We start from the raw sequence: 27796 nt of genomic DNA, 5'->3' as shown, positions 1-27796 counted from the left end.
CCTTGCTGCAAAAATAGATCGGCCTCATGTATGATGTTTTAGGATTTTTTTGCATCAAAACAACACGCAATTGCTTCGAAAACTACTACCTTGGAGTGACATAGTAGGTCTCCTTTGGATCTGGTGCATAGGATTGGGAGAGAGCTAAGAATGCCCTTCACTTCCTCAAAACAATTTGCATGTTCCCTCCCCCATTCAAATGTAGATTGGCTTGCCAACCTATGCAAAGGGGCGATGGCTTCTGTTAGGAGATGGATGAAGCGAGAACATGTACCTCACTTTTGGTTCAGGTCATAGCTCCTTATTGTTTTTGTGGAGATAATGACAAAAGGAGAGGCCTCTACTTTAAGGGATCCATTGAATTTCCTTGTGAAGAAACCACATGGCCTAGCAAAACCACCTAGATTCACCTTTATGACCACTTCTCTGGGTTGAGTTCCCCCAAATTGATGTGGCCTCTTAAGCCCCTCTTCAACCTTTTGGCAGTGAAGTGATCTACAACAATAAATACAAAATCATCCATAAAAGACTCTTATAGATTTCCAAAGAATGGCTGAAATACACATATGTGAATCTCATGAAGGTGCTAGGAGAAATTTGGTGAAAACCCAAAAGGCAATACTCTGAGCAAAACATCCCAAGGTGTATGAAGGTGGTTTTTGATTGGTCCAAATCTTTTCTGCTATTCTAATTTAAAAATATCCTGAATACCCATCCCACACAGGTGTAGCCTTCGTGACCTCTACTTCATTCTAAATTTCATCTGGAAAGGGAGAGGGAATTGTCCCCTCTTTGTCCTTGATTTTGAGGTTCATATAGTCCACCTCCTCCGCCACTTTGAAGCTTTTCATTTGCGAGTAACTGCTTCCTTGTGATACCCATTCTCACAATGTGGATACAGGATAGATGAAGCCAGCCTTCAAGAGTCGATTCACTTCTTGTAGGAGAGCCTTTTGTTGCACAGATCCTAGTCGCCTTAACTTTTGAGCCACGGGTTTGGTCCCTGGTTTCAATTCAATTCGATGCTCTATTACATCTACACCTCTTATTTGTGAGTAGTCAGTGATAAACAAATTGGGATACCTCCTTAACATATTGATGTAGGACCTCTTCTCCTCACAAGTAAGATCTTTTGCAAGCATCTTCTCAAATCCTTCTTCAAGGTGGTGGCATCTTTCATCCCCTCGTGTGTGATTGTCTGTTGGCTTTTCTTCTACAGGAACATCTTGAGTGTTGGCGTTGAATACAATTCCCATTACCTCCAAAGAAGACTCCTCTTCACTGGTTGATGCACTGGTTGATGCTTCCTCATCACTTGAGTAAGGACTCTCCTCCTCGCTCTCTTCATCTGCCGTGGTTTCATAGTTGATATCTAGTTGCTTTCCTTCTCGCCAATCATACACCACCGGTTGACCCTTCCTAAGAATCAAACGACCACTTCCCCATTTTTGATCTGCATTCACAGCAATGAGCCAAGGCCTCCCTAGGATGATGGGATAGCCCTCCCCCTTAGCTGGCATGACATACATATCCACTCGTGCATCTATGTTACATACAGAGACTTTTACATTTTCAATGATCCCCAAACACTTCACACTTGAGTTGTTGGCTAGCATAGCTTAACAATTAGAGGACTTTGTAATTTCAAGCCCTAACCTGTTCATTGATTTTTCTGTGATCACACACATTTGAGCTCCACCATCAACATATACATTAGACACCTTTTTACCCCTTATGTAAGCATCCACAATGGGTTCCACATCTTTTTGTAGCTTTGAGGCCACAACCTTAATGGAAAGATTTGCTTTCTTTTTTGGAATTCTTGTACTTACCAACTTTCGCCATTGCCTTCTTACTTTGGCTGATAGGTGTAGAAGTTGAGGCCATGAAATGTTTGGCTTTTGGGTTTGTAAATCCTCCAGGATGTTGTAGGGCTCTAGCTCCTTTCCCAATGGGAAGTCGTTGATACCAATTTCCCTTCGCCTTGATCTTTTCTTCCTGCTACTTTCAGCTTTTTCCATCTTTGACTTCTTCTTCTTGTCCCTTCTGGCTGAATTTGTTCCTTCACTTCTCATGTCTTCATCCTTATCATGTGCTCTTGTGCGTTTTTCTGCCGACATAACATCAAAGTTTAGAGTATGCTCATCTATTACCTCTTCTAGCTTGATGATGTTGACTCCTCTTTCTTCCTCCTCATGTGGGACGGGAGGTATATTTTCTGGTGGTGGTGGTCGACGAAGGATTTGTGGGCCTTGAGCTAGTTCTTGCTGCACAGTGAGAGGAGGCGGTCTGGGGGATATATGTCTCCCGGAAGTCTCCTTGGATGTGGACAATTGTACATGCCATGGCCCATTTCATTGCAATTCCAACATCGCAACTCTTGAGCTTGTCTTCGTTGATTGCGATTCCCTTCTCTTGGTTGTCGTTGTTGAGGTAGGCCCTGTACTAGATTCAGAGTGAGGTTCTCAAGCTGTTGAGTTAGCCTTTGTAAAACCTCTTGTTGAGAGTTATCTCCTATTTGTGAAGATTGTGCAAGAGGGGCCCTGATTGGTGCTTCCATGGTTTGTGAAGACTCCCTCTCACTCACTTCATTCAAACCCCTTGCTCTATATGCTTGGAAGTGTAGTTTTCTAAACTTGATGATGGCTACCTCACGTGCTTCTTCGAAGGTGGATGGGAATTTTAGCTCTACTTTAGCCTTTAAAAGTGGATACAAGCCAACCATGAATCTCTCTTTTTTAGAAAGTTAGGTGCACCACCATGATTTTCTAATGTAGCCTCCATAGATTGACAAAGGTTGCTTCATAAGAGGGATATTCTTCAAGTGATACCTGCTTATGTCCAATAAGACATTTCCATAGTCCTTCAGAAGTATCACCTTGCCCGAACTTGGAGAGGAAGCTTGCTCGCAGTCTCTCCCAATTGGACTTGATTTGGGGTTGCAAGGTCTCATACCATGCTTTAGCTTCTGCTTTTAGAACCAACGGGAAGGCTCGTAGCTTTACTTCCTCTTCACCTCTCCCGGATATGAGATGTGCCATCTCCAAGTTATCAAGAAACTCTTGCGCATCTTCCCCACTTCTTGCATAGAACGTGGGAAAAGAACTTGACATTTTGTTTAGACTTTTTGAAATCTCTTTTTTGAAAAGAAACTTTTCTCTTACGGGCCGCACAAGATTGTTGACACTGTAAATCTGATTACATTAAAATGAAGATGTACACATCCATTGTTAATTCGTACTTTATCATAGGTAGAATAAATGGATTAATTGAAGCATTGATTTCATTGAGGCGAGTGGATCCAAATATCCTCCTTATGATAGATTGAAACCTAAACTTAGTTGCAATGATTATATGAATGGATTGCCGAGCAATAGGCCTAAAAGGTTCATTGTTTTGATCGTGATTCATGTGCTACTCCTCGTTGTTGGTTTGAAGACCTCGTTCCTTCATATGGCCCTTGAGCACCCCTTCACCACTCCTTGTTCCTGCCTTTAAAACAAAATGAAAACGTGAACATCAAAAGAAGTTTCATAATTGATGATTGGAAGTATAATTGGATTGGGTGATGCCAGTATTTCTCTAAGTCTTTCTGCACCAAACATAAAAACAATGCGTTGCTGGAAAAAGACTTTTCTATCTATGTGAACATTTACTCTAATGTGTTGTGCAAAATGAAATGGATAGATGGGAACTCCATTGTTCATCACTAAAAAATTTGAAGGTAACTTGGAAATATGTTCCTCAGTGGGGGCACCACTTTATGAGGGCCAGCTTTTTGAAATGGGGCCTCTAAACCCAAACCAATGGGCCTACCCTCACAAAATGTTCGTAAAGAGGTACGCACACTACTTGGGGCACCACCTTCTTTTGGGAGTGGAGAAGGAAACCAATCAAAAATAACACTTGCACTCACCCACTCAAGCAACACACTTTGAAAACCCTCTTACTCTATATACACTTTGGACACTTGAACACCATCAACGATTATGCAACCCAATGTCGTGCATCAAAATGAAATATGCAATTTGTGGAATAGCATTCACCTTCTCCCCATAAGAATACCCATAATACATCCAAACTCTTCCTCTCTCAAGCACTCATCAAAAAATCATGCGCACAAGACTTGCCTCTCAAACACACAAGAGAATCACTTACATCAAACTAACACACTTTGCATAGAGAGCTCATCTCCATCTATGCAATGCCGTGACACAAATAAAATCACCATGAGAGGTAGCCACATGCATATGTAATGAAGCAAAAGAGAGTTGGAGTGAGAAATTTCTTTAGACCAATTGAATAAGTGTGGAGAAACAAACCAATGGTAAATTGAGAATAGAACACTTACTTGATTTCTCGCACACCTTTTAAGGGGAGGACAAACGCTTGCTAACCATCACGAATTGCGACACTTGAAAGTTTTGAAGATGATTTCATGATCATTAACATAACCATGAGAGAGATCATGATGTATTTACAAGTTATCGAGGTGCTACAAATGATTTATTGGGTTGATGGAGTAAGAGATTGTAGAATGGAAAGAGTGGAGAATAGAGTTGCACTTCCTCCAAAGAGGAGGGTTAGGAGGGAGGATGTGAAAGAGGGAGAGTTGGGATTTTCTCTACTATTGATCAAGAAACAACATGAAGTTGAAAATATAGGTGTGTGTCCTTGAGTCTCTCCAAGGGGGGCTATTTATAGTTGTGTAGGAGTGGGATTATGCTACACTTAATTAGAGTAAGTGATTAGACCTAATTAAGTGTCCTTTGACCACTCATTGAATATTGAACATAAAAGGGACTATTTATTCACCAAAAATATCATTTTAGACCGTGAAGGCTCCATAGGGGTGCATAATGTAGGTGGGCCCCACCATGAGGCCCTACGGGTGGCTCCTGCGGGGTATCTCAACTTGTTTGTCTTGGCATTTAGAAAGCATCTTTAGGTTGGTCCCATAACATGCAAGTGACCTTGAACACTCATTGCTCTTCCAGAAGATGAGTAGGGGAAAAATAAGATCTCACCCTCTTGATTTACTTGATTTACAGTTCCCTTTTGCTGCGAATCTGACAGATTTACACTGTTTTGACCATAACTTTTTACCTGTAGCTCGGAATGACATGCTTCAAAAGGCAAAATTGACCTTCTCAACATGTTTGATATGAATTTGGACTATTCTTCACGCCCATGCACCAAGGAATTCGGTTTGGAAGGTCCACACTAGGCTAGGAAACCTTTTGCTTCCAAGTCTTCTTGTATGGGCCCTTTGCTTGTATGCATCCAAGGGGAATCATGCTTTTTCAAAAGACTATGATGCTTAAACAAATAGAGGAGGGCCCAATATTATTTTCTTGTGAAAAGAATATACAATTGGAGTCTTTTTGAAATGAGAGAAACTATATGTATATTCTTAAGAGATATTGGGCCACCTATGTAGGGGGCATAGAAGACTTGTAGAGAGGGGCCATAATTTTTGGTAAAGACAAGTGGAGAGTTGATTTTCATGGGAATTTATCTATATGGGGTGGAAGATGGATATATTATTTTTCTACTACTAATTCACAAGAGGTAAGAAAGTTTGGGGGTATATAGTTGGTTATTGTATGCTTATTCTATTTACAAAGCAAAAAAGAAAAGGGTGGTAATATAAATATATGACTAAGGTGACATTTTTGGGAAGAGTATAATGTATGTGTCGCCACAAAGGTTAAACGAAGAGGGGGAATTTACTCTAGATAACTTAATAGCGTAGAAAAATATATACACATATGAGGAAGAGGACGTTGAGTAGGCTGACAAATGTTGCAAAAAGATGGTTACCATTTTATGCCACTCATATTAGCCCTCCCCCAAGCCTAGAGATATTCATATCTTTAGGAGGACGGTGTTGCTTCTTTTTCTTCTTTTTTTTTGTCATTTTTCCTTTTTCACTTTTTTTTTTTTTCAATAGGAGGAGTGTCATGCACTCTTTTACTCCATTAGACCTGCTTTTCATTACCTCAATCCCATAAATCGAAGATGGGAGGGTTGCCTTGGGTATGTTCAGATTCCAAGGCTGGTTCTTATTTGCACATCAAAGCTTTAAAAATAGGTGGAGCATTTGCCAAGCCGAAGGGATCCATGTCAATTTGGAGCTTAGACAATGTAGGCAGATGACTGCCTATCAACGGATTGATACGTTGAAAGTAGGGCTTTAATCTCCATCCATTGACTCTGGTCTTGTGGAGTTTTCCTGATAAATCTGCTAATTTGTAACTACCATTCCCAAACTTTGTTTTTATCATGAAAGGTCCCTCCCATCTTTGCAAAAACTTTTTGTCAAGTCGAGTATCAAGTCAGTTATCATAGCGAAGAACCAACATACCTTCCTTCAATCCTTTCCCCTTGAGCTTCTTGTTGATTTTATCCCTTTGGCTTGTCGTTTTGGTGATGTAGTGATCAATGGACTCCTTTCTATCTAGCTCAAGTCGTTGGAGATCTAAGAGCCTTTCATGTAGAACCTCTTTTGGTTTTTTTGCCACTCTTGCAAGAATGCGCAAGCTTGAGAGCTCTACCTCAATGGGGAGAAGTGCTTCCTGTCCATAAACTAGATGAAAAGGGGTGAATTGGGTAGATACCTTGAAAGATGTCCTATACGCCTAAAGAGCAGCCGTCAAATGGAGATCCCAATCATTAGGCCGGTCCACAACCTGCTTAGAAATGATCTTACATATCATTCCATTCACTTTTTCCACCAATCCATTGCATTGAGGATAGTAGGGTGTGGAATGCAGGTGTTTCACTTTTAACCTCCTCAAGAGATCATTCAGAAGGTCAGCCCTAAAACCCGGGCCTCGATCTGATAAGATTTCTAGGGGTGTTCCAAACCTACTACAAATATGATCAAAAATAAACTTTGATACCTCTTCAGCTGTGATTCGGGTTGTGCTTGTTGCTTCCGCCCATCGTGTCATGTGGTCAACACCCATGATGATGAAAACCTTCCCTGTAGAAGTACGAGGTAGGGAACCTATTGCATCCACACCCCACTTTTCAAAAGGGCCATAAGATATTATTGGGACTCGAGGCTCATATGTTAGTCGTCTATCCCCAGCAATTTGGCATGGCTTACATGCCTTACACCAATATTGGACATCACGATGTAAGCTCGGCCAAATAAGCCCTGCTTGTAAAATCTTCCTACTTGTAATATCTTGAGAAAAGTGACCACCACAGACATCATCATGACATGAAAGAAGAATTTTCTCTATCTCTTGCACACCTGGTACTCTCCTCAAGACCAAATCTTTCCCTTTGTGATATAAATCATCCCCGATCAACTGGTAAGGTGTGGCCTTCTTAACTAGTCTATGTCTTTGTACCTTGTCTAAGTGTTTGGGACACTCACCTGCTTGTAGAAAGAAGATAATGTCTTTTAGCTCCTCTTGACCTTGATATTTGGGTTCATATAGTTTCACACCTCCTACCGCCATTTGAAGCTTTTCATTTGCGAGTAAGTCTGCTTCCTTGTTATGAGTTCTCACAATGTGGATACAGGATAGATGAAGCCAGCCTTCAAGAGTCGATTCACTTCTTGTAGGAGAGCCTTTTGTTGCACAGATCCTAGTCGCCTTAACTTTTGAGCCACGGGTTTGGTCCCTGGTTTCAATTCAATTCGATGCTCTATTACATCTACACCTCTTATTTGTGAGTAGTCAGTGATAAACAAATTGGGATACCTCCTTAACATATTGATGTAGGACCTCTTCTCCTCACAAGTAAGATCTTTTGCAAGCATCTTCTCAAATCCTTCTTCAAGGTGGTGGCATCTTTCATCCCCTCGTGTGTGATTGTCTGTTGGCTTTTCTTCTACAGGAACATCTTGAGTGTTGGCGTTGAATACAATTCCCATTACCTCCAAAGAAGACTCCTCTTCACTGGTTGATGCACTGGTTGATGCTTCCTCATCACTTGAGTAAGGACTCTCCTCCTCGCTCTCTTCATCTGCCGTGGTTTCATAGTTGATATCTAGTTGCTTTCCTTCTCGCCAATCATACACCACCGGTTGACCCTTCCTAAGAATCAAACGACCACTTCCCCATTTTTGATCTGCATTCACAGCAATGAGCCAAGGCCTCCCTAGGATGATGGGATAGCCCTCCCCCTTAGCTGGCATGACATACATATCCACTCGTGCATCTATGTTACATACAGAGACTTTTACATTTTCAATGATCCCCAAACACTTCACACTTGAGTTGTTGGCTAGCATAGCTTAACAATTAGAGGACTTTGTAATTTCAAGCCCTAACCTGTTCATTGATTTTTCTGTGATCACACACATTTGAGCTCCACCATCAACATATACATTAGACACCTTTTTACCCCTTATGTAAGCATCCACAATGGGTTCCACATCTTTTTGTAGCTTTGAGGCCACAACCTTAATGGAAAGATTTGCTTTCTTTTTTGGAATTCTTGTACTTACCAACTTTCGCCATTGCCTTCTTACTTTGGCTGATAGGTGTAGAAGTTGAGGCCATGAAATGTTTGGCTTTTGGGTTTGTAAATCCTCCAGGATGTTGTAGGGCTCTAGCTCCTTTCCCAATGGGAAGTCGTTGATACCAATTTCCCTTCGCCTTGATCTTTTCTTCCTGCTACTTTCAGCTTTTTCCATCTTTGACTTCTTCTTCTTGTCCCTTCTGGCTGAATTTGTTCCTTCACTTCTCATGTCTTCATCCTTATCATGTGCTCTTGTGCGTTTTTCTGCCGACATAACATCAAAGTTTAGAGTATGCTCATCTATTACCTCTTCTAGCTTGATGATGTTGACTCCTCTTTCTTCCTCCTCATGTGGGACGGGAGGTATATTTTCTGGTGGTGGTGGTCGACGAAGGATTTGTGGGCCTTGAGCTAGTTCTTGCTGCACAGTGAGAGGAGGCGGTCTGGGGGATATATGTCTCCCGGAAGTCTCCTTGGATGTGGACAATTGTACATGCCATGGCCCATTTCATTGCAATTCCAACATCGCAACTCTTGAGCTTGTCTTCGTTGATTGCGATTCCCTTCTCTTGGTTGTCGTTGTTGAGGTAGGCCCTGTACTAGATTCAGAGTGAGGTTCTCAAGCTGTTGAGTTAGCCTTTGTAAACCTCTTGTTGAGAGTTATCTCCTATTTGTGAAGATTGTGCAAGAGGGGCCCTGATTGGTGCTTCCATGGTTTGTGAAGACTCCCTCTCACTCACTTCATTCAAACCCCTTGCTCTATATGCTTGGAAGTGTAGTTTTCTAAACTTGATGATGGCTACCTCACGTGCTTCTTCGAAGGTGGATGGGAATTTTAGCTCTACTTTAGCCTTTAAAAGTGGATACAAGCCAACCATGAATCTCTCTTTTTTTAGAAAGTTAGGTGCACCACCATGATTTTCTAATGTAGCCTCCATAGATTGACAAAGGTTGCTTCATAAGAGGGATATTCTTCAAGTGATACCTGCTTATGTCCAATAAGACATTTCCATAGTCCTTCAGAAGTATCACCTTGCCCGAACTTGGAGAGGAAGCTTGCTCGCAGTCTCTCCCAATTGGACTTGATTTGGGGTTGCAAGGTCTCATACCATGCTTTAGCTTCTGCTTTTAGAACCAACGGGAAGGCTCGTAGCTTTACTTCCTCTTCACCTCTCCCGGATATGAGATGTGCCATCTCCAAGTTATCAAGAAACTCTTGCGCATCTTCCCCACTTCTTGCATAGAACGTGGGAAAAGAACTTGACATTTTGTTTAGACTTTTTGAAATCTCTTTTTTGAAAAGAAACTTTTCTCTTACGGGCCGCACAAGATTGTTGACACTGTAAATCTGATTACATTAAAATGAAGATGTACACATCCATTGTTAATTCGTACTTTATCATAGGTAGAATAAATGGATTAATTGAAGCATTGATTTCATTGAGGCGAGTGGATCCAAATATCCTCCTTATGATAGATTGAAACCTAAACTTAGTTGCAATGATTATATGAATGGATTGCCGAGCAATAGGCCTAAAAGGTTCATTGTTTTGATCGTGATTCATGTGCTACTCCTCGTTGTTGGTTTGAAGACCTCGTTCCTTCATATGGCCCTTGAGCACCCCTTCACCACTCCTTGTTCCTGCCTTTAAAACAAAATGAAAACGTGAACATCAAAAGAAGTTTCATAATTGATGATTGGAAGTATAATTGGATTGGGTGATGCCAGTATTTCTCTAAGTCTTTCTGCACCAAACATAAAAACAATGCGTTGCTGGAAAAAGACTTTTCTATCTATGTGAACATTTACTCTAATGTGTTGTGCAAAATGAAATGGATAGATGGGAACTCCATTGTTCATCACTAAAAAATTTGAAGGTAACTTGGAAATATGTTCCTCAGTGGGGGCACCACTTTATGAGGGCCAGCTTTTTGAAATGGGGCCTCTAAACCCAAACCAATGGGCCTACCCTCACAAAATGTTCGTAAAGAGGTACGCACACTACTTGGGGCACCACCTTCTTTTGGGAGTGGAGAAGGAAACCAATCAAAAATAACACTTGCACTCACCCACTCAAGCAACACACTTTGAAAACCCTCTTACTCTATATACACTTTGGACACTTGAACACCATCAACGATTATGCAACCCAATGTCGTGCATCAAAATGAAATATGCAATTTGTGGAATAGCATTCACCTTCTCCCCATAAGAATACCCATAATACATCCAAACTCTTCCTCTCTCAAGCACTCATCAAAAAATCATGCGCACAAGACTTGCCTCTCAAACACACAAGAGAATCACTTACATCAAACTAACACACTTTGCATAGAGAGCTCATCTCCATCTATGCAATGCCGTGACACAAATAAAATCACCATGAGAGGTAGCCACATGCATATGTAATGAAGCAAAAGAGAGTTGGAGTGAGAAATTTCTTTAGACCAATTGAATAAGTGTGGAGAAACAAACCAATGGTAAATTGAGAATAGAACACTTACTTGATTTCTCGCACACCTTTTAAGGGGAGGACAAACGCTTGCTAACCATCACGAATTGCGACACTTGAAAGTTTTGAAGATGATTTCATGATCATTAACATAACCATGAGAGAGATCATGATGTATTTACAAGTTATCGAGGTGCTACAAATGATTTATTGGGTTGATGGAGTAAGAGATTGTAGAATGGAAAGAGTGGAGAATAGAGTTGCACTTCCTCCAAAGAGGAGGGTTAGGAGGGAGGATGTGAAAGAGGGAGAGTTGGGATTTTCTCTACTATTGATCAAGAAACAACATGAAGTTGAAAATATAGGTGTGTGTCCTTGAGTCTCTCCAAGGGGGGCTATTTATAGTTGTGTAGGAGTGGGATTATGCTACACTTAATTAGAGTAAGTGATTAGACCTAATTAAGTGTCCTTTGACCACTCATTGAATATTGAACATAAAAGGGACTATTTATTCACCAAAAATATCATTTTAGACCGTGAAGGCTCCATAGGGGTGCATAATGTAGGTGGGCCCCACCATGAGGCCCTACGGGTGGCTCCTGCGGGGTATCTCAACTTGTTTGTCTTGGCATTTAGAAAGCATCTTTAGGTTGGTCCCATAACATGCAAGTGACCTTGAACACTCATTGCTCTTCCAGAAGATGAGTAGGGGAAAAATAAGATCTCACCCTCTTGATTTACTTGATTTACAGTTCCCTTTTGCTGCGAATCTGACAGATTTACACTGTTTTGACCATAACTTTTTACCTGTAGCTCGGAATGACATGCTTCAAAAGGCAAAATTGACCTTCTCAACATGTTTGATATGAATTTGGACTATTCTTCACGCCCATGCACCAAGGAATTCGGTTTGGAAGGTCCACACTAGGCTAGGAAACCTTTTGCTTCCAAGTCTTCTTGTATGGGCCCTTTGCTTGTATGCATCCAAGGGGAATCATGCTTTTTCAAAAGACTATGATGCTTAAACAAATAGAGGAGGGCCCAATATTATTTTCTTGTGAAAAGAATATACAATTGGAGTCTTTTTGAAATGAGAGAAACTATATGTATATTCTTAAGAGATATTGGGCCACCTATGTAGGGGGCATAGAAGACTTGTAGAGAGGGGCCATAATTTTTGGTAAAGACAAGTGGAGAGTTGATTTTCATGGGAATTTATCTATATGGGGTGGAAGATGGATATATTATTTTTCTACTACTAATTCACAAGAGGTAAGAAAGTTTGGGGGTATATAGTTGGTTATTGTATGCTTATTCTATTTACAAAGCAAAAAAGAAAAGGGTGGTAATATAAATATATGACTAAGGTGACATTTTTGGGAAGAGTATAATGTATGTGTCGCCACAAAGGTTAAACGAAGAGGGGGAATTTACTCTAGATAACTTAATAGCGTAGAAAAATATATACACATATGAGGAAGAGGACGTTGAGTAGGCTGACAAATGTTGCAAAAAGATGGTTACCATTTTATGCCACTCATATTAGCCCTCCCCCAAGCCTAGAGATATTCATATCTTTAGGAGGACGGTGTTGCTTCTTTTTCTTCTTTTTTTTTGTCATTTTTCCTTTTTCACTTTTTTTTTTTTTCAATAGGAGGAGTGTCATGCACTCTTTTACTCCATTAGACCTGCTTTTCATTACCTCAATCCCATAAATCGAAGATGGGAGGGTTGCCTTGGGTATGTTCAGATTCCAAGGCTGGTTCTTATTTGCACATCAAAGCTTTAAAAATAGGTGGAGCATTTGCCAAGCCGAAGGGAGCCATGTCAATTTGGAGCTTAGACAATGTAGGCAGATGACTGCCTATCAACGGATTGATACGTTGAAAGTAGGGCTTTAATCTCCATCCATTGACTCTGGTCTTGTGGAGTTTTCCTGATAAATCTGCTAATTTGTAACTACCATTCCCAAACTTTGTTTTTATCATGAAAGGTCCCTCCCATCTTTGCAAAAACTTTTTGTCAAGTCGAGTATCAAGTCAGTTATCATAGCGAAGAACCAACATACCTTCCTTCAATCCTTTCCCCTTGAGCTTCTTGTTGATTTTATCCCTTTGGCTTGTCGTTTTGGTGATGTAGTGATCAATGGACTCCTTTCTATCTAGCTCAAGTCGTTGGAGATCTAAGAGCCTTTCATGTAGAACCTCTTTTGGTTTTTTTGCCACTCTTGCAAGAATGCGCAAGCTTGAGAGCTCTACCTCAATGGGGAGAAGTGCTTCCTGTCCATAAACTAGATGAAAAGGGGTGAATTGGGTAGATACCTTGAAAGATGTCCTATACGCCTAAAGAGCAGCCGTCAAATGGAGATCCCAATCATTAGGCCGGTCCACAACCTGCTTAGAAATGATCTTACATATCATTCCATTCACTTTTTCCACCAATCCATTGCATTGAGGATAGTAGGGTGTGGAATGCAGGTGTTTCACTTTTAACCTCCTCAAGAGATCATTCAGAAGGTCAGCCCTAAAACCCGGGCCTCGATCTGATAAGATTTCTAGGGGTGTTCCAAACCTACTACAAATATGATCAAAAATAAACTTTGATACCTCTTCAGCTGTGATTCGGGTTGTGCTTGTTGCTTCCGCCCATCGTGTCATGTGGTCAACACCCATGATGATGAAAACCTTCCCTGTAGAAGTACGAGGTAGGGAACCTATTGCATCCACACCCCACTTTTCAAAAGGGCCATAAGATATTATTGGGACTCGAGGCTCATATGTTAGTCGTCTATCCCCAGCAATTTGGCATGGCTTACATGCCTTACACCAATATTGGACATCACGATGTAAGCTCGGCCAAATAAGCCCTGCTTGTAAAATCTTCCTACTTGTAATATCTTGAGAAAAGTGACCACCACAGACATCATCATGACATGAAAGAAGAATTTTCTCTATCTCTTGCACACCTGGTACTCTCCTCAAGACCAAATCTTTCCCTTTGTGATATAAATCATCCCCGATCAACTGGTAAGGTGTGGCCTTCTTAACTAGTCTATGTCTTTGTACCTTGTCTAAGTGTTTGGGACACTCACCTGCTTGTAGAAAGAAGATAATGTCTTTTAGCTCCTCTTGACCTTGATATTTGGGTTCATATAGTTTCACACCTCCTACCGCCATTTGAAGCTTTTCATTTGCGAGTAAGTCTGCTTCCTTGTTATGAGTTCTCACAATGTGGATACAGGATAGATGAAGCCAGCCTTCAAGAGTCGATTCACTTCTTGTAGGAGAGCCTTTTGTTGCACAGATCCTAGTCGCCTTAACTTTTGAGCCACGGGTTTGGTCCCTGGTTTCAATTCAATTCGATGCTCTATTACATCTACACCTCTTATTTGTGAGTAGTCAGTGATAAACAAATTGGGATACCTCCTTAACATATTGATGTAGGACCTCTTCTCCTCACAAGTAAGATCTTTTGCAAGCATCTTCTCAAATCCTTCTTCAAGGTGGTGGCATCTTTCATCCCCTCGTGTGTGATTGTCTGTTGGCTTTTCTTCTACAGGAACATCTTGAGTGTTGGCGTTGAATACAATTCCCATTACCTCCAAAGAAGACTCCTCTTCACTGGTTGATGCACTGGTTGATGCTTCCTCATCACTTGAGTAAGGACTCTCCTCCTCGCTCTCTTCATCTGCCGTGGTTTCATAGTTGATATCTAGTTGCTTTCCTTCTCGCCAATCATACACCACCGGTTGACCCTTCCTAAGAATCAAACGACCACTTCCCCATTTTTGATCTGCATTCACAGCAATGAGCCAAGGCCTCCCTAGGATGATGGGATAGCCCTCCCCCTTAGCTGGCATGACATACATATCCACTCGTGCATCTATGTTACATACAGAGACTTTTACATTTTCAATGATCCCCAAACACTTCACACTTGAGTTGTTGGCTAGCATAGCTTAACAATTAGAGGACTTTGTAATTTCAAGCCCTAACCTGTTCATTGATTTTTCTGTGATCACACACATTTGAGCTCCACCATCAACATATACATTAGACACCTTTTTACCCCTTATGTAAGCATCCACAATGGGTTCCACATCTTTTTGTAGCTTTGAGGCCACAACCTTAATGGAAAGATTTGCTTTCTTTTTTGGAATTCTTGTACTTACCAACTTTCGCCATTGCCTTCTTACTTTGGCTGATAGGTGTAGAAGTTGAGGCCATGAAATGTTTGGCTTTTGGGTTTGTAAATCCTCCAGGATGTTGTAGGGCTCTAGCTCCTTTCCCAATGGGAAGTCGTTGATACCAATTTCCCTTCGCCTTGATCTTTTCTTCCTGCTACTTTCAGCTTTTTCCATCTTTGACTTCTTCTTCTTGTCCCTTCTGGCTGAATTTGTTCCTTCACTTCTCATGTCTTCATCCTTATCATGTGCTCTTGTGCGTTTTTCTGCCGACATAACATCAAAGTTTAGAGTATGCTCATCTATTACCTCTTCTAGCTTGATGATGTTGACTCCTCTTTCTTCCTCCTCATGTGGGACGGGAGGTATATTTTCTGGTGGTGGTGGTCGACGAAGGATTTGTGGGCCTTGAGCTAGTTCTTGCTGCACAGTGAGAGGAGGCGGTCTGGGGGATATATGTCTCCCGGAAGTCTCCTTGGATGTGGACAATTGTACATGCCATGGCCCATTTCATTGCAATTCCAACATCGCAACTCTTGAGCTTGTCTTCGTTGATTGCGATTCCCTTCTCTTGGTTGTCGTTGTTGAGGTAGGCCCTGTACTAGATTCAGAGTGAGGTTCTCAAGCTGTTGAGTTAGCCTTTGTAAACCTCTTGTTGAGAGTTATCTCCTATTTGTGAAGATTGTGCAAGAGGGGCCCTGATTGGTGCTTCCATGGTTTGTGAAGACTCCCTCTCACTCACTTCATTCAAACCCCTTGCTCTATATGCTTGGAAGTGTAGTTTTCTAAACTTGATGATGGCTACCTCACGTGCTTCTTCGAAGGTGGATGGGAATTTTAGCTCTACTTTAGCCTTTAAAAGTGGATACAAGCCAACCATGAATCTCTCTTTTTTTAGAAAGTTAGGTGCACCACCATGATTTTCTAATGTAGCCTCCATAGATTGACAAAGGTTGCTTCATAAGAGGGATATTCTTCAAGTGATACCTGCTTATGTCCAATAAGACATTTCCATAGTCCTTCAGAAGTATCACCTTGCCCGAACTTGGAGAGGAAGCTTGCTCGCAGTCTCTCCCAATTGGACTTGATTTGGGGTTGCAAGGTCTCATACCATGCTTTAGCTTCTGCTTTTAGAACCAACGGGAAGGCTCGTAGCTTTACTTCCTCTTCACCTCTCCCGGATATGAGATGTGCCATCTCCAAGTTATCAAGAAACTCTTGCGCATCTTCCCCACTTCTTGCATAGAACGTGGGAAAAGAACTTGACATTTTGTTTAGACTTTTTGAAATCTCTTTTTTGAAAAGAAACTTTTCTCTTACGGGCCGCACAAGATTGTTGACACTGTAAATCTGATTACATTAAAATGAAGATGTACACATCCATTGTTAATTCGTACTTTATCATAGGTAGAATAAATGGATTAATTGAAGCATTGATTTCATTGAGGCGAGTGGATCCAAATATCCTCCTTATGATAGATTGAAACCTAAACTTAGTTGCAATGATTATATGAATGGATTGCCGAGCAATAGGCCTAAAAGGTTCATTGTTTTGATCGTGATTCATGTGCTACTCCTCGTTGTTGGTTTGAAGACCTCGTTCCTTCATATGGCCCTTGAGCACCCCTTCACCACTCCTTGTTCCTGCCTTTAAAACAAAATGAAAACGTGAACATCAAAAGAAGTTTCATAATTGATGATTGGAAGTATAATTGGATTGGGTGATGCCAGTATTTCTCTAAGTCTTTCTGCACCAAACATAAAAACAATGCGTTGCTGGAAAAAGACTTTTCTATCTATGTGAACATTTACTCTAATGTGTTGTGCAAAATGAAATGGATAGATGGGAACTCCATTGTTCATCACTAAAAAATTTGAAGGTAACTTGGAAATATGTTCCTCAGTGGGGGCACCACTTTATGAGGGCCAGCTTTTTGAAATGGGGCCTCTAAACCCAAACCAATGGGCCTACCCTCACAAAATGTTCGTAAAGAGGTACGCACACTACTTGGGGCACCACCTTCTTTTGGGAGTGGAGAAGGAAACCAATCAAAAATAACACTTGCACTCACCCACTCAAGCAACACACTTTGAAAACCCTCTTACTCTATATACACTTTGGACACTTGAACACCATCAACGATTATGCAACCCAATGTCGTGCATCAAAATGAAATATGCAATTTGTGGAATAGCATTCACCTTCTCCCCATAAGAATACCCATAATACATCCAAACTCTTCCTCTCTCAAGCACTCATCAAAAAATCATGCGCACAAGACTTGCCTCTCAAACACACAAGAGAATCACTTACATCAAACTAACACACTTTGCATAGAGAGCTCATCTCCATCTATGCAATGCCGTGACACAAATAAAATCACCATGAGAGGTAGCCACATGCATATGTAATGAAGCAAAAGAGAGTTGGAGTGAGAAATTTCTTTAGACCAATTGAATAAGTGTGGAGAAACAAACCAATGGTAAATTGAGAATAGAACACTTACTTGATTTCTCGCACACCTTTTAAGGGGAGGACAAACGCTTGCTAACCATCACGAATTGCGACACTTGAAAGTTTTGAAGATGATTTCATGATCATTAACATAACCATGAGAGAGATCATGATGTATTTACAAGTTATCGAGGTGCTACAAATGATTTATTGGGTTGATGGAGTAAGAGATTGTAGAATGGAAAGAGTGGAGAATAGAGTTGCACTTCCTCCAAAGAGGAGGGTTAGGAGGGAGGATGTGAAAGAGGGAGAGTTGGGATTTTCTCTACTATTGATCAAGAAACAACATGAAGTTGAAAATATAGGTGTGTGTCCTTGAGTCTCTCCAAGGGGGGCTATTTATAGTTGTGTAGGAGTGGGATTATGCTACACTTAATTAGAGTAAGTGATTAGACCTAATTAAGTGTCCTTTGACCACTCATTGAATATTGAACATAAAAGGGACTATTTATTCACCAAAAATATCATTTTAGACCGTGAAGGCTCCATAGGGGTGCATAATGTAGGTGGGCCCCACCATGAGGCCCTACGGGTGGCTCCTGCGGGGTATCTCAACTTGTTTGTCTTGGCATTTAGAAAGCATCTTTAGGTTGGTCCCATAACATGCAAGTGACCTTGAACACTCATTGCTCTTCCAGAAGATGAGTAGGGGAAAAATAAGATCTCACCCTCTTGATTTACTTGATTTACAGTTCCCTTTTGCTGCGAATCTGACAGATTTACACTGTTTTGACCATAACTTTTTACCTGTAGCTCGGAATGACATGCTTCAAAAGGCAAAATTGACCTTCTCAACATGTTTGATATGAATTTGGACTATTCTTCACGCCCATGCACCAAGGAATTCGGTTTGGAAGGTCCACACTAGGCTAGGAAACCTTTTGCTTCCAAGTCTTCTTGTATGGGCCCTTTGCTTGTATGCATCCAAGGGGAATCATGCTTTTTCAAAAGACTATGATGCTTAAACAAATAGAGGAGGGCCCAATATTATTTTCTTGTGAAAAGAATATACAATTGGAGTCTTTTTGAAATGAGAGAAACTATATGTATATTCTTAAGAGATATTGGGCCACCTATGTAGGGGGCATAGAAGACTTGTAGAGAGGGGCCATAATTTTTGGTAAAGACAAGTGGAGAGTTGATTTTCATGGGAATTTATCTATATGGGGTGGAAGATGGATATATTATTTTTCTACTACTAATTCACAAGAGGTAAGAAAGTTTGGGGGTATATAGTTGGTTATTGTATGCTTATTCTATTTACAAAGCAAAAAAGAAAAGGGTGGTAATATAAATATATGACTAAGGTGACATTTTTGGGAAGAGTATAATGTATGTGTCGCCACAAAGGTTAAACGAAGAGGGGGAATTTACTCTAGATAACTTAATAGCGTAGAAAAATATATACACATATGAGGAAGAGGACGTTGAGTAGGCTGACAAATGTTGCAAAAAGATGGTTACCATTTTATGCCACTCATATTAGCCCTCCCCCAAGCCTAGAGATATTCATATCTTTAGGAGGACGGTGTTGCTTCTTTTTCTTCTTTTTTTTTGTCATTTTTCCTTTTTCACTTTTTTTTTTTTTCAATAGGAGGAGTGTCATGCACTCTTTTACTCCATTAGACCTGCTTTTCATTACCTCAATCCCATAAATCGAAGATGGGAGGGTTGCCTTGGGTATGTTCAGATTCCAAGGCTGGTTCTTATTTGCACATCAAAGCTTTAAAAATAGGTGGAGCATTTGCCAAGCCGAAGGGAGCCATGTCAATTTGGAGCTTAGACAATGTAGGCAGATGACTGCCTATCAACGGATTGATACGTTGAAAGTAGGGCTTTAATCTCCATCCATTGACTCTGGTCTTGTGGAGTTTTCCTGATAAATCTGCTAATTTGTAACTACCATTCCCAAACTTTGTTTTTATCATGAAAGGTCCCTCCCATCTTTGCAAAAACTTTTTGTCAAGTCGAGTATCAAGTCAGTTATCATAGCGAAGAACCAACATACCTTCCTTCAATCCTTTCCCCTTGAGCTTCTTGTTGATTTTATCCCTTTGGCTTGTCGTTTTGGTGATGTAGTGATCAATGGACTCCTTTCTATCTAGCTCAAGTCGTTGGAGATCTAAGAGCCTTTCATGTAGAACCTCTTTTGGTTTTTTTGCCACTCTTGCAAGAATGCGCAAGCTTGAGAGCTCTACCTCAATGGGGAGAAGTGCTTCCTGTCCATAAACTAGATGAAAAGGGGTGAATTGGGTAGATACCTTGAAAGATGTCCTATACGCCTAAAGAGCAGCCGTCAAATGGAGATCCCAATCATTAGGCCGGTCCACAACCTGCTTAGAAATGATCTTACATATCATTCCATTCACTTTTTCCACCAATCCATTGCATTGAGGATAGTAGGGTGTGGAATGCAGGTGTTTCACTTTTAACCTCCTCAAGAGATCATTCAGAAGGTCAGCCCTAAAACCCGGGCCTCGATCTGATAAGATTTCTAGGGGTGTTCCAAACCTACTACAAATATGATCAAAAATAAACTTTGATACCTCTTCAGCTGTGATTCGGGTTGTGCTTGTTGCTTCCGCCCATCGTGTCATGTGGTCAACACCCATGATGATGAAAACCTTCCCTGTAGAAGTACGAGGTAGGGAACCTATTGCATCCACACCCCACTTTTCAAAAGGGCCATAAGATATTATTGGGACTCGAGGCTCATATGTTAGTCGTCTATCCCCAGCAATTTGGCATGGCTTACATGCCTTACACCAATATTGGACATCACGATGTAAGCTCGGCCAAATAAGCCCTGCTTGTAAAATCTTCCTACTTGTAATATCTTGAGAAAAGTGACCACCACAGACATCATCATGACATGAAAGAAGAATTTTCTCTATCTCTTGCACACCTGGTACTCTCCTCAAGACCAAATCTTTCCCTTTGTGATATAAATCATCCCCGATCAACTGGTAAGGTGTGGCCTTCTTAACTAGTCTATGTCTTTGTACCTTGTCTAAGTGTTTGGGACACTCACCTGCTTGTAGAAAGAAGATAATGTCTTTTAGCTCCTCTTGACCTTGATATTTGGGTTCATATAGTTTCACACCTCCTACCGCCATTTGAAGCTTTTCATTTGCGAGTAAGTCTGCTTCCTTGTTATGAGTTCTCACAATGTGGATACAGGATAGATGAAGCCAGCCTTCAAGAGTCGATTCACTTCTTGTAGGAGAGCCTTTTGTTGCACAGATCCTAGTCGCCTTAACTTTTGAGCCACGGGTTTGGTCCCTGGTTTCAATTCAATTCGATGCTCTATTACATCTACACCTCTTATTTGTGAGTAGTCAGTGATAAACAAATTGGGATACCTCCTTAACATATTGATGTAGGACCTCTTCTCCTCACAAGTAAGATCTTTTGCAAGCATCTTCTCAAATCCTTCTTCAAGGTGGTGGCATCTTTCATCCCCTCGTGTGTGATTGTCTGTTGGCTTTTCTTCTACAGGAACATCTTGAGTGTTGGCGTTGAATACAATTCCCATTACCTCCAAAGAAGACTCCTCTTCACTGGTTGATGCACTGGTTGATGCTTCCTCATCACTTGAGTAAGGACTCTCCTCCTCGCTCTCTTCATCTGCCGTGGTTTCATAGTTGATATCTAGTTGCTTTCCTTCTCGCCAATCATACACCACCGGTTGACCCTTCCTAAGAATCAAACGACCACTTCCCCATTTTTGATCTGCATTCACAGCAATGAGCCAAGGCCTCCCTAGGATGATGGGATAGCCCTCCCCCTTAGCTGGCATGACATACATATCCACTCGTGCATCTATGTTACATACAGAGACTTTTACATTTTCAATGATCCCCAAACACTTCACACTTGAGTTGTTGGCTAGCATAGCTTAACAATTAGAGGACTTTGTAATTTCAAGCCCTAACCTGTTCATTGATTTTTCTGTGATCACACACATTTGAGCTCCACCATCAACATATACATTAGACACCTTTTTACCCCTTATGTAAGCATCCACAATGGGTTCCACATCTTTTTGTAGCTTTGAGGCCACAACCTTAATGGAAAGATTTGCTTTCTTTTTTGGAATTCTTGTACTTACCAACTTTCGCCATTGCCTTCTTACTTTGGCTGATAGGTGTAGAAGTTGAGGCCATGAAATGTTTGGCTTTTGGGTTTGTAAATCCTCCAGGATGTTGTAGGGCTCTAGCTCCTTTCCCAATGGGAAGTCGTTGATACCAATTTCCCTTCGCCTTGATCTTTTCTTCCTGCTACTTTCAGCTTTTTCCATCTTTGACTTCTTCTTCTTGTCCCTTCTGGCTGAATTTGTTCCTTCACTTCTCATGTCTTCATCCTTATCATGTGCTCTTGTGCGTTTTTCTGCCGACATAACATCAAAGTTTAGAGTATGCTCATCTATTACCTCTTCTAGCTTGATGATGTTGACTCCTCTTTCTTCCTCCTCATGTGGGACGGGAGGTATATTTTCTGGTGGTGGTGGTCGACGAAGGATTTGTGGGCCTTGAGCTAGTTCTTGCTGCACAGTGAGAGGAGGCGGTCTGGGGGATATATGTCTCCCGGAAGTCTCCTTGGATGTGGACAATTGTACATGCCATGGCCCATTTCATTGCAATTCCAACATCGCAACTCTTGAGCTTGTCTTCGTTGATTGCGATTCCCTTCTCTTGGTTGTCGTTGTTGAGGTAGGCCCTGTACTAGATTCAGAGTGAGGTTCTCAAGCTGTTGAGTTAGCCTTTGTAAACCTCTTGTTGAGAGTTATCTCCTATTTGTGAAGATTGTGCAAGAGGGGCCCTGATTGGTGCTTCCATGGTTTGTGAAGACTCCCTCTCACTCACTTCATTCAAACCCCTTGCTCTATATGCTTGGAAGTGTAGTTTTCTAAACTTGATGATGGCTACCTCACGTGCTTCTTCGAAGGTGGATGGGAATTTTAGCTCTACTTTAGCCTTTAAAAGTGGATACAAGCCAACCATGAATCTCTCTTTTTTTAGAAAGTTAGGTGCACCACCATGATTTTCTAATGTAGCCTCCATAGATTGACAAAGGTTGCTTCATAAGAGGGATATTCTTCAAGTGATACCTGCTTATGTCCAATAAGACATTTCCATAGTCCTTCAGAAGTATCACCTTGCCCGAACTTGGAGAGGAAGCTTGCTCGCAGTCTCTCCCAATTGGACTTGATTTGGGGTTGCAAGGTCTCATACCATGCTTTAGCTTCTGCTTTTAGAACCAACGGGAAGGCTCGTAGCTTTACTTCCTCTTCACCTCTCCCGGATATGAGATGTGCCATCTCCAAGTTATCAAGAAACTCTTGCGCATCTTCCCCACTTCTTGCATAGAACGTGGGAAAAGAACTTGACATTTTGTTTAGACTTTTTGAAATCTCTTTTTTGAAAAGAAACTTTTCTCTTACGGGCCGCACAAGATTGTTGACACTGTAAATCTGATTACATTAAAATGAAGATGTACACATCCATTGTTAATTCGTACTTTATCATAGGTAGAATAAATGGATTAATTGAAGCATTGATTTCATTGAGGCGAGTGGATCCAAATATCCTCCTTATGATAGATTGAAACCTAAACTTAGTTGCAATGATTATATGAATGGATTGCCGAGCAATAGGCCTAAAAGGTTCATTGTTTTGATCGTGATTCATGTGCTACTCCTCGTTGTTGGTTTGAAGACCTCGTTCCTTCATATGGCCCTTGAGCACCCCTTCACCACTCCTTGTTCCTGCCTTTAAAACAAAATGAAAACGTGAACATCAAAAGAAGTTTCATAATTGATGATTGGAAGTATAATTGGATTGGGTGATGCCAGTATTTCTCTAAGTCTTTCTGCACCAAACATAAAAACAATGCGTTGCTGGAAAAAGACTTTTCTATCTATGTGAACATTTACTCTAATGTGTTGTGCAAAATGAAATGGATAGATGGGAACTCCATTGTTCATCACTAAAAAATTTGAAGGTAACTTGGAAATATGTTCCTCAGTGGGGGCACCACTTTATGAGGGCCAGCTTTTTGAAATGGGGCCTCTAAACCCAAACCAATGGGCCTACCCTCACAAAATGTTCGTAAAGAGGTACGCACACTACTTGGGGCACCACCTTCTTTTGGGAGTGGAGAAGGAAACCAATCAAAAATAACACTTGCACTCACCCACTCAAGCAACACACTTTGAAAACCCTCTTACTCTATATACACTTTGGACACTTGAACACCATCAACGATTATGCAACCCAATGTCGTGCATCAAAATGAAATATGCAATTTGTGGAATAGCATTCACCTTCTCCCCATAAGAATACCCATAATACATCCAAACTCTTCCTCTCTCAAGCACTCATCAAAAAATCATGCGCACAAGACTTGCCTCTCAAACACACAAGAGAATCACTTACATCAAACTAACACACTTTGCATAGAGAGCTCATCTCCATCTATGCAATGCCGTGACACAAATAAAATCACCATGAGAGGTAGCCACATGCATATGTAATGAAGCAAAAGAGAGTTGGAGTGAGAAATTTCTTTAGACCAATTGAATAAGTGTGGAGAAACAAACCAATGGTAAATTGAGAATAGAACACTTACTTGATTTCTCGCACACCTTTTAAGGGGAGGACAAACGCTTGCTAACCATCACGAATTGCGACACTTGAAAGTTTTGAAGATGATTTCATGATCATTAACATAACCATGAGAGAGATCATGATGTATTTACAAGTTATCGAGGTGCTACAAATGATTTATTGGGTTGATGGAGTAAGAGATTGTAGAATGGAAAGAGTGGAGAATAGAGTTGCACTTCCTCCAAAGAGGAGGGTTAGGAGGGAGGATGTGAAAGAGGGAGAGTTGGGATTTTCTCTACTATTGATCAAGAAACAACATGAAGTTGAAAATATAGGTGTGTGTCCTTGAGTCTCTCCAAGGGGGGCTATTTATAGTTGTGTAGGAGTGGGATTATGCTACACTTAATTAGAGTAAGTGATTAGACCTAATTAAGTGTCCTTTGACCACTCATTGAATATTGAACATAAAAGGGACTATTTATTCACCAAAAATATCATTTTAGACCGTGAAGGCTCCATAGGGGTGCATAATGTAGGTGGGCCCCACCATGAGGCCCTACGGGTGGCTCCTGCGGGGTATCTCAACTTGTTTGTCTTGGCATTTAGAAAGCATCTTTAGGTTGGTCCCATAACATGCAAGTGACCTTGAACACTCATTGCTCTTCCAGAAGATGAGTAGGGGAAAAATAAGATCTCACCCTCTTGATTTACTTGATTTACAGTTCCCTTTTGCTGCGAATCTGACAGATTTACACTGTTTTGACCATAACTTTTTACCTGTAGCTCGGAATGACATGCTTCAAAAGGCAAAATTGACCTTCTCAACATGTTTGATATGAATTTGGACTATTCTTCACGCCCATGCACCAAGGAATTCGGTTTGGAAGGTCCACACTAGGCTAGGAAACCTTTTGCTTCCAAGTCTTCTTGTATGGGCCCTTTGCTTGTATGCATCCAAGGGGAATCATGCTTTTTCAAAAGACTATGATGCTTAAACAAATAGAGGAGGGCCCAATATTATTTTCTTGTGAAAAGAATATACAATTGGAGTCTTTTTGAAATGAGAGAAACTATATGTATATTCTTAAGAGATATTGGGCCACCTATGTAGGGGGCATAGAAGACTTGTAGAGAGGGGCCATAATTTTTGGTAAAGACAAGTGGAGAGTTGATTTTCATGGGAATTTATCTATATGGGGTGGAAGATGGATATATTATTTTTCTACTACTAATTCACAAGAGGTAAGAAAGTTTGGGGGTATATAGTTGGTTATTGTATGCTTATTCTATTTACAAAGCAAAAAAGAAAAGGGTGGTAATATAAATATATGACTAAGGTGACATTTTTGGGAAGAGTATAATGTATGTGTCGCCACAAAGGTTAAACGAAGAGGGGGAATTTACTCTAGATAACTTAATAGCGTAGAAAAATATATACACATATGAGGAAGAGGACGTTGAGTAGGCTGACAAATGTTGCAAAAAGATGGTTACCATTTTATGCCACTCATATTAGCCCTCCCCCAAGCCTAGAGATATTCATATCTTTAGGAGGACGGTGTTGCTTCTTTTTCTTCTTTTTTTTTGTCATTTTTCCTTTTTCACTTTTTTTTTTTTTCAATAGGAGGAGTGTCATGCACTCTTTTACTCCATTAGACCTGCTTTTCATTACCTCAATCCCATAAATCGAAGATGGGAGGGTTGCCTTGGGTATGTTCAGATTCCAAGGCTGGTTCTTATTTGCACATCAAAGCTTTAAAAATAGGTGGAGCATTTGCCAAGCCGAAGGGAGCCATGTCAATTTGGAGCTTAGACAATGTAGGCAGATGACTGCCTATCAACGGATTGATACGTTGAAAGTAGGGCTTTAATCTCCATCCATTGACTCTGGTCTTGTGGAGTTTTCCTGATAAATCTGCTAATTTGTAACTACCATTCCCAAACTTTGTTTTTATCATGAAAGGTCCCTCCCATCTTTGCAAAAACTTTTTGTCAAGTCGAGTATCAAGTCAGTTATCATAGCGAAGAACCAACATACCTTCCTTCAATCCTTTCCCCTTGAGCTTCTTGTTGATTTTATCCCTTTGGCTTGTCGTTTTGGTGATGTAGTGATCAATGGACTCCTTTCTATCTAGCTCAAGTCGTTGGAGATCTAAGAGCCTTTCATGTAGAACCTCTTTTGGTTTTTTTGCCACTCTTGCAAGAATGCGCAAGCTTGAGAGCTCTACCTCAATGGGGAGAAGTGCTTCCTGTCCATAAACTAGATGAAAAGGGGTGAATTGGGTAGATACCTTGAAAGATGTCCTATACGCCTAAAGAGCAGCCGTCAAATGGAGATCCCAATCATTAGGCCGGTCCACAACCTGCTTAGAAATGATCTTACATATCATTCCATTCACTTTTTCCACCAATCCATTGCATTGAGGATAGTAGGGTGTGGAATGCAGGTGTTTCACTTTTAACCTCCTCAAGAGATCATTCAGAAGGTCAGCCCTAAAACCCGGGCCTCGATCTGATAAGATTTCTAGGGGTGTTCCAAACCTACTACAAATATGATCAAAAATAAACTTTGATACCTCTTCAGCTGTGATTCGGGTTGTGCTTGTTGCTTCCGCCCATCGTGTCATGTGGTCAACACCCATGATGATGAAAACCTTCCCTGTAGAAGTACGAGGTAGGGAACCTATTGCATCCACACCCCACTTTTCAAAAGGGCCATAAGATATTATTGGGACTCGAGGCTCATATGTTAGTCGTCTATCCCCAGCAATTTGGCATGGCTTACATGCCTTACACCAATATTGGACATCACGATGTAAGCTCGGCCAAATAAGCCCTGCTTGTAAAATCTTCCTACTTGTAATATCTTGAGAAAAGTGACCACCACAGACATCATCATGACATGAAAGAAGAATTTTCTCTATCTCTTGCACACCTGGTACTCTCCTCAAGACCAAATCTTTCCCTTTGTGATATAAATCATCCCCGATCAACTGGTAAGGTGTGGCCTTCTTAACTAGTCTATGTCTTTGTACCTTGTCTAAGTGTTTGGGACACTCACCTGCTTGTAGAAAGAAGATAATGTCTTTTAGCTCCTCTTGACCTTGATATTTGGGTTCATATAGTTTCACACCTCCTACCGCCATTTGAAGCTTTTCATTTGCGAGTAAGTCTGCTTCCTTGTTATGAGTTCTCACAATGTGGATACAGGATAGATGAAGCCAGCCTTCAAGAGTCGATTCACTTCTTGTAGGAGAGCCTTTTGTTGCACAGATCCTAGTCGCCTTAACTTTTGAGCCACGGGTTTGGTCCCTGGTTTCAATTCAATTCGATGCTCTATTACATCTACACCTCTTATTTGTGAGTAGTCAGTGATAAACAAATTGGGATACCTCCTTAACATATTGATGTAGGACCTCTTCTCCTCACAAGTAAGATCTTTTGCAAGCATCTTCTCAAATCCTTCTTCAAGGTGGTGGCATCTTTCATCCCCTCGTGTGTGATTGTCTGTTGGCTTTTCTTCTACAGGAACATCTTGAGTGTTGGCGTTGAA

This window comes from Adiantum capillus-veneris, chromosome 12 (assembly GCF_014529385.1).
Source record: "Adiantum capillus-veneris isolate H3 chromosome 12, ASM1452938v2, whole genome shotgun sequence".
In the NCBI taxonomy this organism is placed as follows: Eukaryota; Viridiplantae; Streptophyta; class Polypodiopsida; order Polypodiales; family Pteridaceae; genus Adiantum; species Adiantum capillus-veneris.
Note: the sequence above shows the minus strand (reverse complement) of the source record.